At 36.6% G+C, this 13,337-nt stretch overlaps 1 non-coding gene across 1 annotated transcript; it reads right to left on the minus strand.

Annotated features, from left to right (window-relative positions):
* Nucleotides 1-6,243: 6,243 nt before the first annotated feature.
* TRNAL-UAG (transfer RNA leucine (anticodon UAG)) lies at nucleotides 6,244-6,323 on the minus strand. The gene has a single exon. It is a non-coding gene; the product is annotated as a tRNA-Leu (tRNA).
* Nucleotides 6,324-13,337: the final 7,014 nt, after the last annotated feature.

The following is a 13,337-nucleotide window of genomic DNA, read 5'->3' on the forward strand; positions in this document are numbered from 1 at the left end:
TCCATCAGAGTTGGAAGTGAAAGTCTTCCCCCAGAGCGGGAAGCCCAAAGTCCTCCTTCAGAGTAGGAGGCGCCTTCCATCAGAGTTGGAAGTGAAAGTCTTCCCCCAGAGCGGGAAGCCAAAAGTCCTCCTTCAGAGTAGGAGGCGCCTTCCATCAGAGTTGGAAGTGAAAGTCTTCCCCCAGAGCGGGAAGCCCAAAGTCCTCCTTCAGAGTAGGAGGCGCCTTCCATCAGAGTTGGAAGTGAAAGTCTTCCCCCAGAGCGGGAAGCCAAAAGTCCTCCTTCAGAGTAGGAGGCGCCTTCCATCAGAGTTGGAAGTGAAAGTCTTCCCCCAGAGCGGGAAGCCCAAAGCCCTCCTTCAGAGTAGGAGGCGCCTTCCATCAGAGTTGGAAGTGAAAGTCTTCCCCCAGAGCGGGAAGCCCAAAGTCCTCCTTCAGAGTAGGAGGCGCCTTCCATCAGAGTTGGAAGTGAAAGTCTTCCCCAGAGCGGGAAGCCCAAAGTCCTCCTTCAGAATAGGAGGCGCCTTCCATCAGAGTTGGAAGTATAAACATCTTCCCTAAGAATGGGAAGCAAAACATCCCTTCAGAATAAAAGATGAAAGAGTAAACGCCGGACAACGAAATGTTTATAACGACATTTTAGGGCGACGAAATCAAAAAAGTAACACAAAACACCAAAGCTTTCGCTTTTTTGGAGAAACAACTCCTGAAGAACCATTCAAAAAACAATCGCAACGTAGAGTCATAAAAATATTTAAACACTTACGGAATATCAGGCCATAAAGGAGTACCACATGACATAAAGAAAGCGTTCACAAATTGTCAAGCAACCAAAAGTGTTTAACAGGGCACTCTAAGAGGCCGTCAATATCAAGTTACAGACCAAAAAACATAGTTTAAATAAAAAGCAAATAAAAAAGAGCAAGAACTATTCATCGTCCACCAACTCGCCGTTTGCAATAATCTTGAATGGGTCAAGCTCATCAACTTTGGCCTCTGGGTTAAACAGAAGCACCTGATCCTTGGCGCGCATAAAACCATCCTCAAAATAAAGCGCCAGAGCCCGCCGCCCTTCATCTACCGCCAACTCTGACTTTTCTAGCGCAGCCTTCGCCGCGTCCCTCTCTGCCTCTGCGGCCTCCTTAGCCTGCTTCATTTCTTCCAAGGCGGACTCGGCGGCTGCTTTATCTTTCAACGCATCCCTGAGACGGTTTTCTAGTCCGGAAGACTTGTGTTTCCACTTCTCCACATCTTCTGTAGCATCAGTATGCTTCTTCTCCACCAGGTCATACTTGCTCTCCAGGCAATGGCTCAACAGCATAGTCCTCAACGCCGCAGTCTGGATATCCGCCACCAGGTCGCTACACTTAGCTTTCACTCCGGCTTCCACGTCCACCTTAGTGAAGGGTACCTGTTCCTTCACATACCTGCAAGATCCTCAAACAGTAAGGTCACTAGAGTTCAAAAGCCTAACGGCCAAAAAGAATCAACGCTTAAGAAAACAAAAATAAATACTATACCGGCGGATGTCGAATCCGGAATGCCAGAAGGAGTCCATCACGTCGTCGTTCAAAGAAGTCCCTCCAATTTCTTTTCCCGAAGGCGGGCGACTGCTGCTTGGCTTCGATCCTCTTCCCGTCCTCGCCTTCTTAGATGACGGCGAGGCCGCCGAAATAGGAGCATTTCCTCCACCAACAGCTTCGAGGTCATCCACCTCGATCACGCCAGTGTCGCCTTTGCCGGTTTCTTTCCTCTTCAGCCTCCTCAACGAAACGCCTGCTGGGCTGCTGGACACGTAGCCGTCAGGATTCTTACTCCTATCCAAATCAGCCAAGTACTTTTTCATCTCGGCACCAGTCAGGGGCAACATCTCGCCTGCACAAAGTGGAACAAACTCTGGTGAATAAACAAAACAAAGTGACGAAACAGGACGAATGCAAAACTTTTAGAGGACACTCACGCAAATAAGCCGCCATGCGGACGCCGTCGCCCTCCCTATTTAACAAATCATGGATATTTGTCAAGGGAACCTTCTCCAGAAACTGAGTTAGCTCATACTCGTAGGGTGACATTGCATCCAAGTCATACCCTCTAACCGCCTGAGGGGCACTGGTCCACCGAAGAGGGAACTTTGGTTCGCCGTTTACCAGAACTGAAGCCGTCGAACACCCAGGCGCCCCCTGCACTCTAACGAAAGTATCCCGCCATTCCTTCTTAAAATTGCACGCATAAGGGGGGAAGAGTCTCTTTCCAGAATGAGCAGAAATGGCTATCCAGGTCCCTTTATTGACGTCTTTTGTACCGTAAAAGCAAAAAAAGACGGCGACAGAAGGCTCAAGACCTAGCGACTTGCAGAGAATTTCAAAACCCCGAATGAACGCCCAGCTATTTGGGAATATCTGTGTGGGCGCCACGTTTAGAAACTTCAAAACGTCCATCTCGAAGGGCGTGAAAGGGATTTTCACGCCGAATTCCTCTAAAACGGCAGTATAGACAAAGTAAGACTCGTCCCCCTCGCCCGCCATCTCCTGGTCACACACGCGTTCGTCTGGGTCACAGGATAACAACACCACATCCTCTTCCCGACCAGTGGCAGAAATATCGAATTTACTTCGAAACGAATCCATAGCAGTCACATCAACGTAAAGGGAATCTTCCAACAACACTTCCTCCGCAAACAAAGACATCCCTGTTAGCCTAGAAGGTAACTTCTTTCCCTCCACGCGAGAAGTCCCCTGAAATGGACGAATTTCCCAGCACTCGTCCTCCTTAGCTGCCCCTGAAGTGGCAGACAGAAACACACAGTCACTATCATGACCTGAACTATCACTTGACTCGCTCGAAAGGTCGCTAAACAATTCCTCCCCGAATAACCCATCGTAATAAGCATCCCAGTTGATAACCCCATCAACACCAGTAGCGTGCCTCAGACACGCTTTCCTCAGATTTTCTTTCTCAATCGGATCACTGGGACGGATCAGTTTCCCCTCACCGTCGCACTCTCTGATTAAAACCATATCCTATGCTAAACGTCGTCGCTCTTTAAACGAAAAATACAAAAAAGGGAAAAATGAAGGGAGTAGTCAAAGTACCTGCGAGAGCGGTGAAGGCAGACCCTCGATGCTATAAACCAACGAGCAAGAAAGTGGAGAACCGGAGGAGAAGGCAGCAAAAAGCGTCGGGAGAATAGGAAGTGGAGAAATGAAAACCCAGAAAAATCGTTTTTAAAGGAAAACCAAAAGGTCGCCTCGGGAAGCGTGTCAGGCACAGTTAAGATCACGACACGTGGCGATCATCGACGATTAATGGAATACCAAAGGTCCGTGAATACACCAAGAACGCCCCGGGAAACTCGCCACGAACAAGGAACGTACGAGGTCGCCTCGTGGCGACCACCTTCAAAGCAAAACATACAGCAAATTCGGATCATCAATCACTTCGCCTTGACCCAAGACTCGTGCTTGGGGGGCTGTGGACCGTCATCATATTCCTAGATGAATCAAATGATCCCAGAAAGACTCTTCGCATGACGTCATCACTTCGCCTTGACCCAAGACTCGTGCTTGGGGGGCTGTGGACCGTCATCACATTCCTAAGGGCATGAGAGCCCTCCAAAGAAGGCTCTAAGCCCTCCAGAAAGGCCTGGGCGCCCTCCGGAAGGGCCTGGGCGCCCTCCAGAAGGATTCCTGAGCCCTGGCGCGCCCCCTGAAGGGCGCCGCCTCAGTAAGCTTCTAGAAACCTCTAGAAACCGCCCAACAAACCCCAGAATTACACAAATACCCCTGTTGCTTGGGAACCAAGCAACCAAAGCCCAAGCCCATAGCAGGCTATAAATACCACTCTTGAGAGCTTTCTCAAGGCATCTAATCATCAGTCTAAACCCTAGAATCCTAGTATTCCTTACCGTACTTTTCTGCAAGTACATATTCCTTACCGTACTTTTCTGCAAGTACATGGAGTTAAAGTCAGTGTTGAGATTTGATGTCCCAGACTGAACTCTGTTTTTAGGATTTTTTTTCTTTTCTTCTTTTTCTTTTGTCATTCTATAAAAAAACTACAAAAATCAACTCTCTTACATGAACAAATCGACCCTAATTTTTTTTTCTCAGTAGATTCTCTTTTTCATTTTTTCGTTGAGTTGTTGGACTTGAGTCAATTTTTTATTCAAAGTCATTCATCTACATCTTTTCATCTTTATTTAAATCTAAATAAGTGATTTTCATATAAATTTAGGTTTTCTTCTTCGTAATTTTGTCGTCTGAGTGTGGCACTGTATTTTTTTTTTTGAATGGCCAATATTATTCATGCATCCCTCCTCATAAGAAAAGAGGATGGGAGCGAAAACAGCAAAGAAAAAGAAGTAGCAGGCTACCCCACAACAGCACAGGGAACCGCTAACAGGAAGGAGAAAAACTCCATCAGACCTGCGCAGACAGCAGGAAACACCCAAAGAAAATACAGCTACAAAACAGGACACATGCAACAGAAAAACAGAAAACAAACACTACCAACTGCAAGCTAAACACTGCCACACAGTTGGACTGTTTGTAAACCTTGCCAAGTCCGAGCAGCTGCACCTAAACACCTACTACCTGAGTGTGGCACTGTATTGTTCGTCAACTAATGCGGCTTTGTTTGATTTTTAATTTTGTTGCGGTGTTTATATCTAAACCAATATTAATCAAACTAAAAAAAAATAGAATAAAGCAAGAGATAAATATATCGATCTAAACCAAAACAATTGGTTAATAACTTCCATCAAAGACGAATTGTTCAATATTAAACTTAAAAGTCTAAAACAAAGATAGTTGTTTATGTGTAGACGAACCATATAATATACTCGTTGACTGTTGTGGTTGAGTTGAATATACTCCCTTTGTCTCTTATTATAAGCTCCTTTGACTAATTTCACACATATTAAAAAAAGTTGTAAGTATATTTAATGTGTCTAGTTTGTGTGTGGATTTTATTAAATGTGTTTTTCTAACCTGTGCAAGATTGCACAGGATAAGAGGTGATTTAATGCATCACTTTATGAGTTTTTTCAAATCTTATTAATGAGTCTTTTTCTTGAAAATTGTTTTTTTTCCCTCTATTTAATGAGTTTTATCTCTATTAATGTACCAATTTATAGGCTTATGCTTTGCTTTGCTTGCCATGTCTGCGTTGCAATTAGCAAAGGAATGTAAGAGGCTATAGTTGTTTTTTTGTTCACGAGTATAACAGATGGACGAATTGACTCCAGGCTTTTCAACGAAAAGATCCTTATAACCAGCACGGAGCTTCATCAAATTAGTCCTATTATTACAAATTGCATAGCAATATGGGAGAGGATGATGATGGTAATTCAATATACAAAAGGCCGTTAAAAAGCACAAGTTCCTTATCACTTAGACCAATCCACCATTGCTTTTTAATCCACAGAAGAACTGGATTTTCTCTCTACCTCACCTGACAAAAAAAAAACAAAATCAATGGCATATCCTATGATACTGGTTATGGCATAGAAACGTGCACACGTAATGTAAAAGCAGCTAAAAATTTGAGTTAAATGGAGTAATTTGTAAAGAACGAGCCTTTCAGAAAAAATTGGAGAGAGAGAGAGAGAAAACAGTTTTTGAGAATAAACAGGCTAATTAATTGTGTTATAGTTAATTGAGAATAGAAGAAAAAAAAGTCAATTTTCCAAAAAAATATTCATTAATTAGATTTGAAGAAACCTAGTGCATTAAATCACCCCTTATCCATGCAATCTTGCACAGGTTAGAAAAACCCTTATTAAATTGTCATTGATTTGTATTTGATTTGAATTTTCATATTTAAAAATAAGTTATTAGCATTAATAATTGACGTGTTTAAGAAAAGATAATAGGGGCACTAATACACTCAGTAATTTTTTTTAAGGAATACACTCAGTAACTTGTATAAAGACTTATACTTAGAGACAATTTTTTTTAAAGAGACTTATAATTAAAGGACAATTTTTTTTTTTTTTTGAAGAGAAGTAAAGGACAGATTGAGTAATATTCATTTCGATAATACAAAAATAAAACCCAAATTAGTAGTAAGACATAAAATCGTTGGTGAAACAGGTAGTTATTGTTTATATAAATAAACAAGAATTAAAGAGAATATTCCTTAAAAAAATGAGAGAATATTATGCTCCTCCTCACAAAAAGAAAATATTATACTAAAACGAAAGAAAAGAAATAAGGCTACAAAAGAAATAATCAAAAGCAAAAAAATGACAGCTGTGGGATTTGAACCCACGCCCTTTCGGACCAGAGCCTAAATCTGGCGCCTTAGACCACTCGGCCAAACTGTCTTGTTGATGTTATGATTTCTACAACAAGTTACTAATACGATAACAATATTGATCTTTGTACCACATCAATTATGTAATGCAGAAACTAAACACGCCATAAATAAAGTCATCATCATTCATTCCATGCTTTCCCTTCAGATTAAAATTTTCCCAATGTAAAGGTTTAATCAAAAGACATAAGAACATTTATTTTTAGTGGACCAATTATTTCTGAAATAATTTATTTATTTTTTATACGATATTGGTACAAAGTTTTCACCACCGTTTAACAATTACTAATCTCCGTCAAAAAACATGTGAGACACATAATGTGTATTCTTCTCTACCAACGGAATGTTTTCCATACACATGAGATATGAATTGAATCCATGACTACAGACTTAAAAAGCACAAGTTCCTTATCACTTAGACCAATCCACCATTGGTATTTCTAAAACAATTCTAAAAGTAGGTTATTGAATGATTTTTTTAAATGATGTTGGTTTGAGGCCTTGAAGCGTGCCCTTCTCAAAGTCTCACATTCGGTTTTTTCTGTGCCAATTTCGGTTGGTTAGTTTGACTTCAATTTACTTTAAATAAATCAATTTGTGTATGCATTTTTTTGGTAGATAAACGAAATGATAAATAATCATTAAAACTTAAACTCACAAGTGGAGGGTGGGGGTTCAAGTTCTGATCATGGTGACTGACCTGACAATTTTGACATTTTTGTTAGTTAAGTTAAAACTTGTGCATTGTACATGAATTTTTTAACGAATAATATTTCAACTGCTAGTTTTATTTTTTATTTTTTTTTTATCCATGCTTAATATTGTTATAATTTGACATTTCACATACAATTACCATTATATTACACATGAGGGGACATTTGAGATTGTGGATAATATATGGAGTTTTATTTTGTTGCAAAAACTAATGTGCGTAGTTGGATTTTACTTCTAAAAAAATTGTCACAACTAAAAATTTACAAATAACTTGATATCATTAAAAGTTGGATTTCAATCTTTCAAACAGGATATTCATTTTGAATAATTCACTTTAAAGTTTTTTCTAATATAAAAATAAGCCTTATTTATTGAAGAAATTGCACCAACGTCATCTCCCGGGTAGGTATGACAACAAATTTGCAAAGCTTTTTAGTGCTGGAATAAAATGGAGATTAGATGCTACTATCATTCAAGGACAAAATTATTGCTCATCAAGAATTTTTTTTCACTTACTGAATGATGTAACTGTTGTATGTTTTAGATATTTCAAAAGTTATTTATATTTTATTCTAATTAATTTAATTTATTTTATTTGAAAATTAAATTTGTTGACATCCTCAATGTCATCACGTCTCTGTTTTGCCAAATTTGTGTAACTTCTTTTGAATTAATCTCCCTATTTAATAGGTGATATTGTTAAACTTAATTGGTTTTTTTCAATGTGCTTTTAAATGTGCTAAATGAAATTGACTTGGTGTACACATATGTGTAATTCTGTTGTGGAAAATCTGAATCGTGTGCTCAATCCTTGAAAACAATTTTCTCACATTTAATGAATATATTATATTGCCTTTATGGAGGAGAAACGGTTATCCAACATAAAAATATTTTTCTTTCTATATAATATCATAAAAATTTGCATTCACGTACACACAGAAAAAAAAAAAATACTTTGCTCTTCCTTTCTCCCTTCTATTTTCTTACAAAAATACTAAGTGCATGAGCCATTGAGTGTGTGTATTTCTCGTGTCTTGATAGCCTCAGTATGATTACCGCCGAGAGGAACCTGTTGTATTATGGGGGAGTTGCGCAATTCTACGGATAATTCCTTAGTCCAGTGACATTGTCACGCCTCAGGTTTTACCTTTTGTTTTATTGTTTTGCAGGTTGTTATCCTTCAGTCATCCGCGAACAACAATCTAAGGAATTATGGCTGGAGACGATTATAATGGTGGAAACAAGTTTGCCCGCTAAAGGAATCAGGGATTGCAATGTCTTTGTGATTGCACTGAATGGATAAATAGGAGTTGAAACAGTGCAATCTATGTTGCGGAATTCATCGGTAATTTCAAACCATTCTTCTCTTAAACCATTCACAAGAATCAGGTACATATTCTAAGCGTTCAACCTCTCAATCAGTATTTATTTTTTGTGTTGAAATCATGATTGTGTATATGTTGAATATGTTTGGACTACGATGATATTCTAATCTTCCATTTGTTTTATTTATTTTTAATTGAGATTACTATAATGGCTAAGTTTAAGTGGTCTGCGATGCAACCAAATTTAATTTGTGTCTAGTGATTGAAATATTTTTTATTCATGTGTTAACAAATTGAACTGAAAAAAAAAAAAATACTTTGCAACGACAGAATGAAGTTTTAAATGATGGAGCTGTTTCTATTGTGATTTTATTCATTGTAATAAATCTTTGGTTTAATGCTCATTTGATCATATGTGATGTCATGTTAATTTTTCTTAGCTCAGAATTTGATTCCCTCTCTTGGTGTATATGATTTCAGTGACTATTTTAAAATATATATTGTGGTATTGAGAAAATGAATTACCCTATATACATATGATATTGATATATTTTGATGTCACCTCAATGATATGTATATATGTATATGTATGAATTTTGTGAAAATTTTGGAGTATATGTGAATTAATGTTAGGATGTCATAGTATGCAATGTTTAAGTGGGCTGTTGTGAAGTTATCTGTTATTGTGATTTGAGAAAGTTTAGCTTTAATTTTAGAAATACACTGGCACTAGTGGAGTGAAAAATTAATTTCTTATATATTGGAATGAATTGAGCATTAACTTATTTAACTGGAAACCGTGATGCCTTGCTTTTGTTATCCTTGTATGAGAAGGATGTGGCAAAGTTCTATACTAAATATGATCATTTCTATGTAGTTTTTAAATGTGATGTGTACAAATGAGAATTTGTAACGATACTATTTGAAATAATCATGAGATACCACAAAAATTATGTTTATTAAAATTCGTTTACATGAAAATATATATTTACGGGAATTTGTTTTCTCCATTGTTAGAGTGTTGTCACTAGTCATAAGTTAATCTGTTCAATAAATTTACACATTGCATTATATTAATCCAATGTGGGGGTTTGTTGGTTGAACATTTTCTAAGTAGACTTGGATAGTAACTTGATCTTTAGATTTAGTTTTTCCTTTTGTGAAGATGTTGTCACTTGGATTTATCTAAGTAGACTTGATAAACCATATTAAGGAAATTGATTTGACAGCACATGTGATATTATTTAGAGAGGATAAACCATTGTGTTCAAATAATACAATGATGATAATTGAGTTTTAACCAATAAAATAAATAGATTTATTTTATTGAGGAATATGTCGTTGCTTACTTCGTATAAGCAAATTTGTATAAATTTATTGTGAAAACCGAGTTTATTTTTATAGACTCGACGAAATATGAGATTAATTGACTTAGAGACGTCTTAGTCAATATTTGTGAATTTAACGAGTTCGTAGACAAAAACCCCGGGAAGAAAACGAAGGAAATGAGACTATGCCACTCGAAAAGGACAAGTGATGGGAACCCAACCTTTATGATTGGAGATCCCATGAAAAAGGTTCAATGGGAAAAACAAGTCACTTGTTAGTTATGTTAGCACTAAACTGTTTTGTCCTTTTCCTATAGTGTTATGACAATGAAATGAGAAGTGCTAATTAAATTAAAATTTGAGGGTTAGGCTTTTAATGCCTTTAAAGATTACCATAAGCCTTTAGGGTGGTGTGTGGTTGTAGCATATGCACTAGATGGAATCACCTATATGAGTGTCAAGTGGGGCCGCTTGCATGAGACCGTGGCGGGTCTCTAGAGCACTCATGAAAACCAGACACGCGCACGGCCTAAATGCGCAACACAGCGATTACACGAGAATTGTGGGGGTGTAATGTGATTGTGAAACCTCTAGCATACATCAAGTGTATTGGGTTCCATAGCTTGCTAAACCAATTCACTGTGTGTTAAGTCTCATTAATCTAGGACGGGTTCCATAGCTTGCTACACCGTTCCGATGCATTACACTCAAAAGTGACTCAGGCTATATATTTTATTAATTTAAAACTTTTGAAATATGTGGGGGATTGTTGTATGTTTTAGATATTTCAAAAGATATTTATATTTTATTCTAATTAATTTAATTTATTTTATTTGAAAATTAAATTTGTTGACATCGTCAATGTCATCACGTTTCTGTTTTGCCAAATTTGTGTAACTTCTTTTGAATTAATCTCCCTATTTAATAGGTGATATTGTTAAACTTAATTGGTTTTTTTCAATGTGCTTTTAAATGTGCTAAATGAAATTGACTTGGTGTACACATATGTGTAATTCTGTTGTGGAAAATCTGAAACGTGTGCTCAATCCTTGAAAACAATTTTCTCACATTTAATGAATATATTATATTGCCTTTATGGAGGAGAAACGGTTATCCAACATAAAAATATTTTTCTTTCTATATAATATCATAAAAATTTGCATTCACGTACACACAGAAAAAAAAAAATTACTTTGCTCTTCCTTTCTCCCTTCTATTTTCTTACAAAAATACTAAGTGCATGAGTCATTGAGTGTGTGTATTTCTCGTGTCTTGATAGCCTCGGTATGATTACCGCCGAGAGGAACCTGTTGTATTATGGGGGAGTTGCGCAATTCTGCGGATAATTCCTTAGTCCAGTGACATTGTCACGCCTCAGGTTTTACCTTTTGTTTTATTGTTTTGCAGGTTGTTATCCTTCAGTCATCCTAAAAAAATTGTCACAACTAAAAATTTACAAATAACTTGATATCATTAAAAGTTGGATTTCAATCTTTCAAACAGGATATTCATTTTGAATAATTCACTTTAAAGTTTTTTCTAATATAAAAACAAGCCTTATTTATTGAAGAAATTGCACCAACGTCATCTCCCGGGTAGGTATGACAACAAATTTGCAAAGCTTTTTAGTGCTGGAATAAAATGGAGATTAGATGCTACTATCATTCAAGGACAAAATTATTGCCCATCAAGAATTTTTTTTCACTTACTGAATGATGCAACACATGTGAAGAGACTTTCAAATTTTTGTTTAGTATTAAGAGATTTACTCCTGTGTTAGCTTCTTCATGTTGGCTTCAAAGTTTTCAAAGTTAAAAAGACATACTAGAGATGCCTTCTAATGAATAACAAGGTGTTGATAGGTCCACATGATGCTGGAACTGTCTTTTGCAACTACTCAATGCTTCGATGGTTTTTCAAGCTGATGATCAGATTTTAATGTTAGAAATTTTCTTTGAAGTGGATAGAGAATAATGCTTGTTATCCATCCTCTTGGAATTATGCTTTGAATGCGTGTTTCCTTTAACGTCAAAAACTATATATAACATTATTTGACAATGACTTAAAATTATGTTGTGATTAACATATAATTGATACTTACACTTGAAGTGTTGACTCGTGTTGAAACAAGATGAAACTCACTATAGTTTTCTTGTTTGCACTTAATTAATCACTTTTGTATTTGGGTTGAAGAAGAAGATTAGAGAGAATTGTTTATGATTGGAAATCACACTTTCACTGCTTTGTTTATTCACTTGTATTGTCTTATATACACAATTGTTAATAGCTAGTTCACATACACACATTGTGAATCATAACTACTCTAACTTCCATATAACAGAAAAACTGAAAAATCCTAAAAGACAGTTGCTTGCACAACAGGCAAGCTCACTAGTTGACTAGTTTTGTAATAACTCCTACCAGACTCTGTGGTAAGTCCGTAAGAGGTTAGACTTGTAACCACAAAATACAAAGTTCAAAGGCTCCCAAAGACAATTGTAAATCAGTCATTAGTCCAACTTTAATTAATTAAAATGTTCTTCATCCCCTTTGAGAAAAAAAAGTTCTCCATCCCAAATTTAGAAAAATAATAGTGAAACTATCTTAAACCATGACAATTCTAACCATCTTGAATTTTTTTTTTCTTCTGAACCATGAACATAATGACATCAAAGAGGATATAAGACATCCCAACTAGTTTGACATCCCTTAGAACCACTTATCCTATGCCCAATGCTCATATATGTAAAACGGGGGAAATATATGTAAGAGACTTTATCATGAGTAATAAGGTTCCAATTTTGATCCCACTTACCCTAAAAGTTCGGAGGCTGGTCTCCTCCCGAAAGTTCCAATAAAGAAACTTCATGGAGAACTTATTGGAAGAAGACCTGTTAAACGGGTATTGCGTGTCTTGGCTGCTCGTACTAATTTAACTTGTGTTTTCTTTGACTTCTTTGTTCGTTAAGTAGTAAAAGAAGTGTCCTTTGCATCCTTAAAGGTGTGGATCTCTTTGCTGCCGAAGCCTTTTTGTTGGAACATGTGTGGAAATTGAGGAAAAAGACTAAACACAAATTCCCATGTTGGGTAGAACTAGTGTTATGTGAATTGAAAAAAGTGGAAGTCCCACATCGGATGGAACACACACATTAGTAGTGTTTATATAGTGGGGGTGTACCTCTAATTAATGGGGGTACATAAGCACTAGAGAAAAAATATATATTGATATATATTTTATTATTTGGAAATGATAAATTAAATAATTAATTTAATCATTATTAGAAAGTGTTTTCTTAGTCCCCAAGTTTTGCTAAAATATTTTGGTACATAATATAATATATTTTTGTACTAAATTTAATATATTTTAGTACTCAATTAAGATATTTTTGTACTATATCTAATATGTGAATTACTTAATCTAATATGTGAATTACTTAATCGCAAAGTAATATGTTACTTGTTCCCAAAGTTTCTCATATTACTTGTTCTCAAAGTTTCTCACTTATTAGTTGTGAATTTACCCTATAAATAGAGAACTCACATAGTGCATTCCACACACCAAAGAGTTTCATTGTGGAAATGATAAATTAAATAATTAATTTAATCATTATTAGAAAGTGTTTTCTTAGTCCCCAAGTTTTGCTAAAATATTTTGGT

This window comes from Medicago sativa, chromosome 1 (genome assembly GCF_051527215.1).
Source record: "Medicago sativa cultivar Bolivia chromosome 1, Bolivia_mono, whole genome shotgun sequence".
Taxonomy (NCBI): domain Eukaryota; kingdom Viridiplantae; phylum Streptophyta; class Magnoliopsida; order Fabales; family Fabaceae; genus Medicago; species Medicago sativa.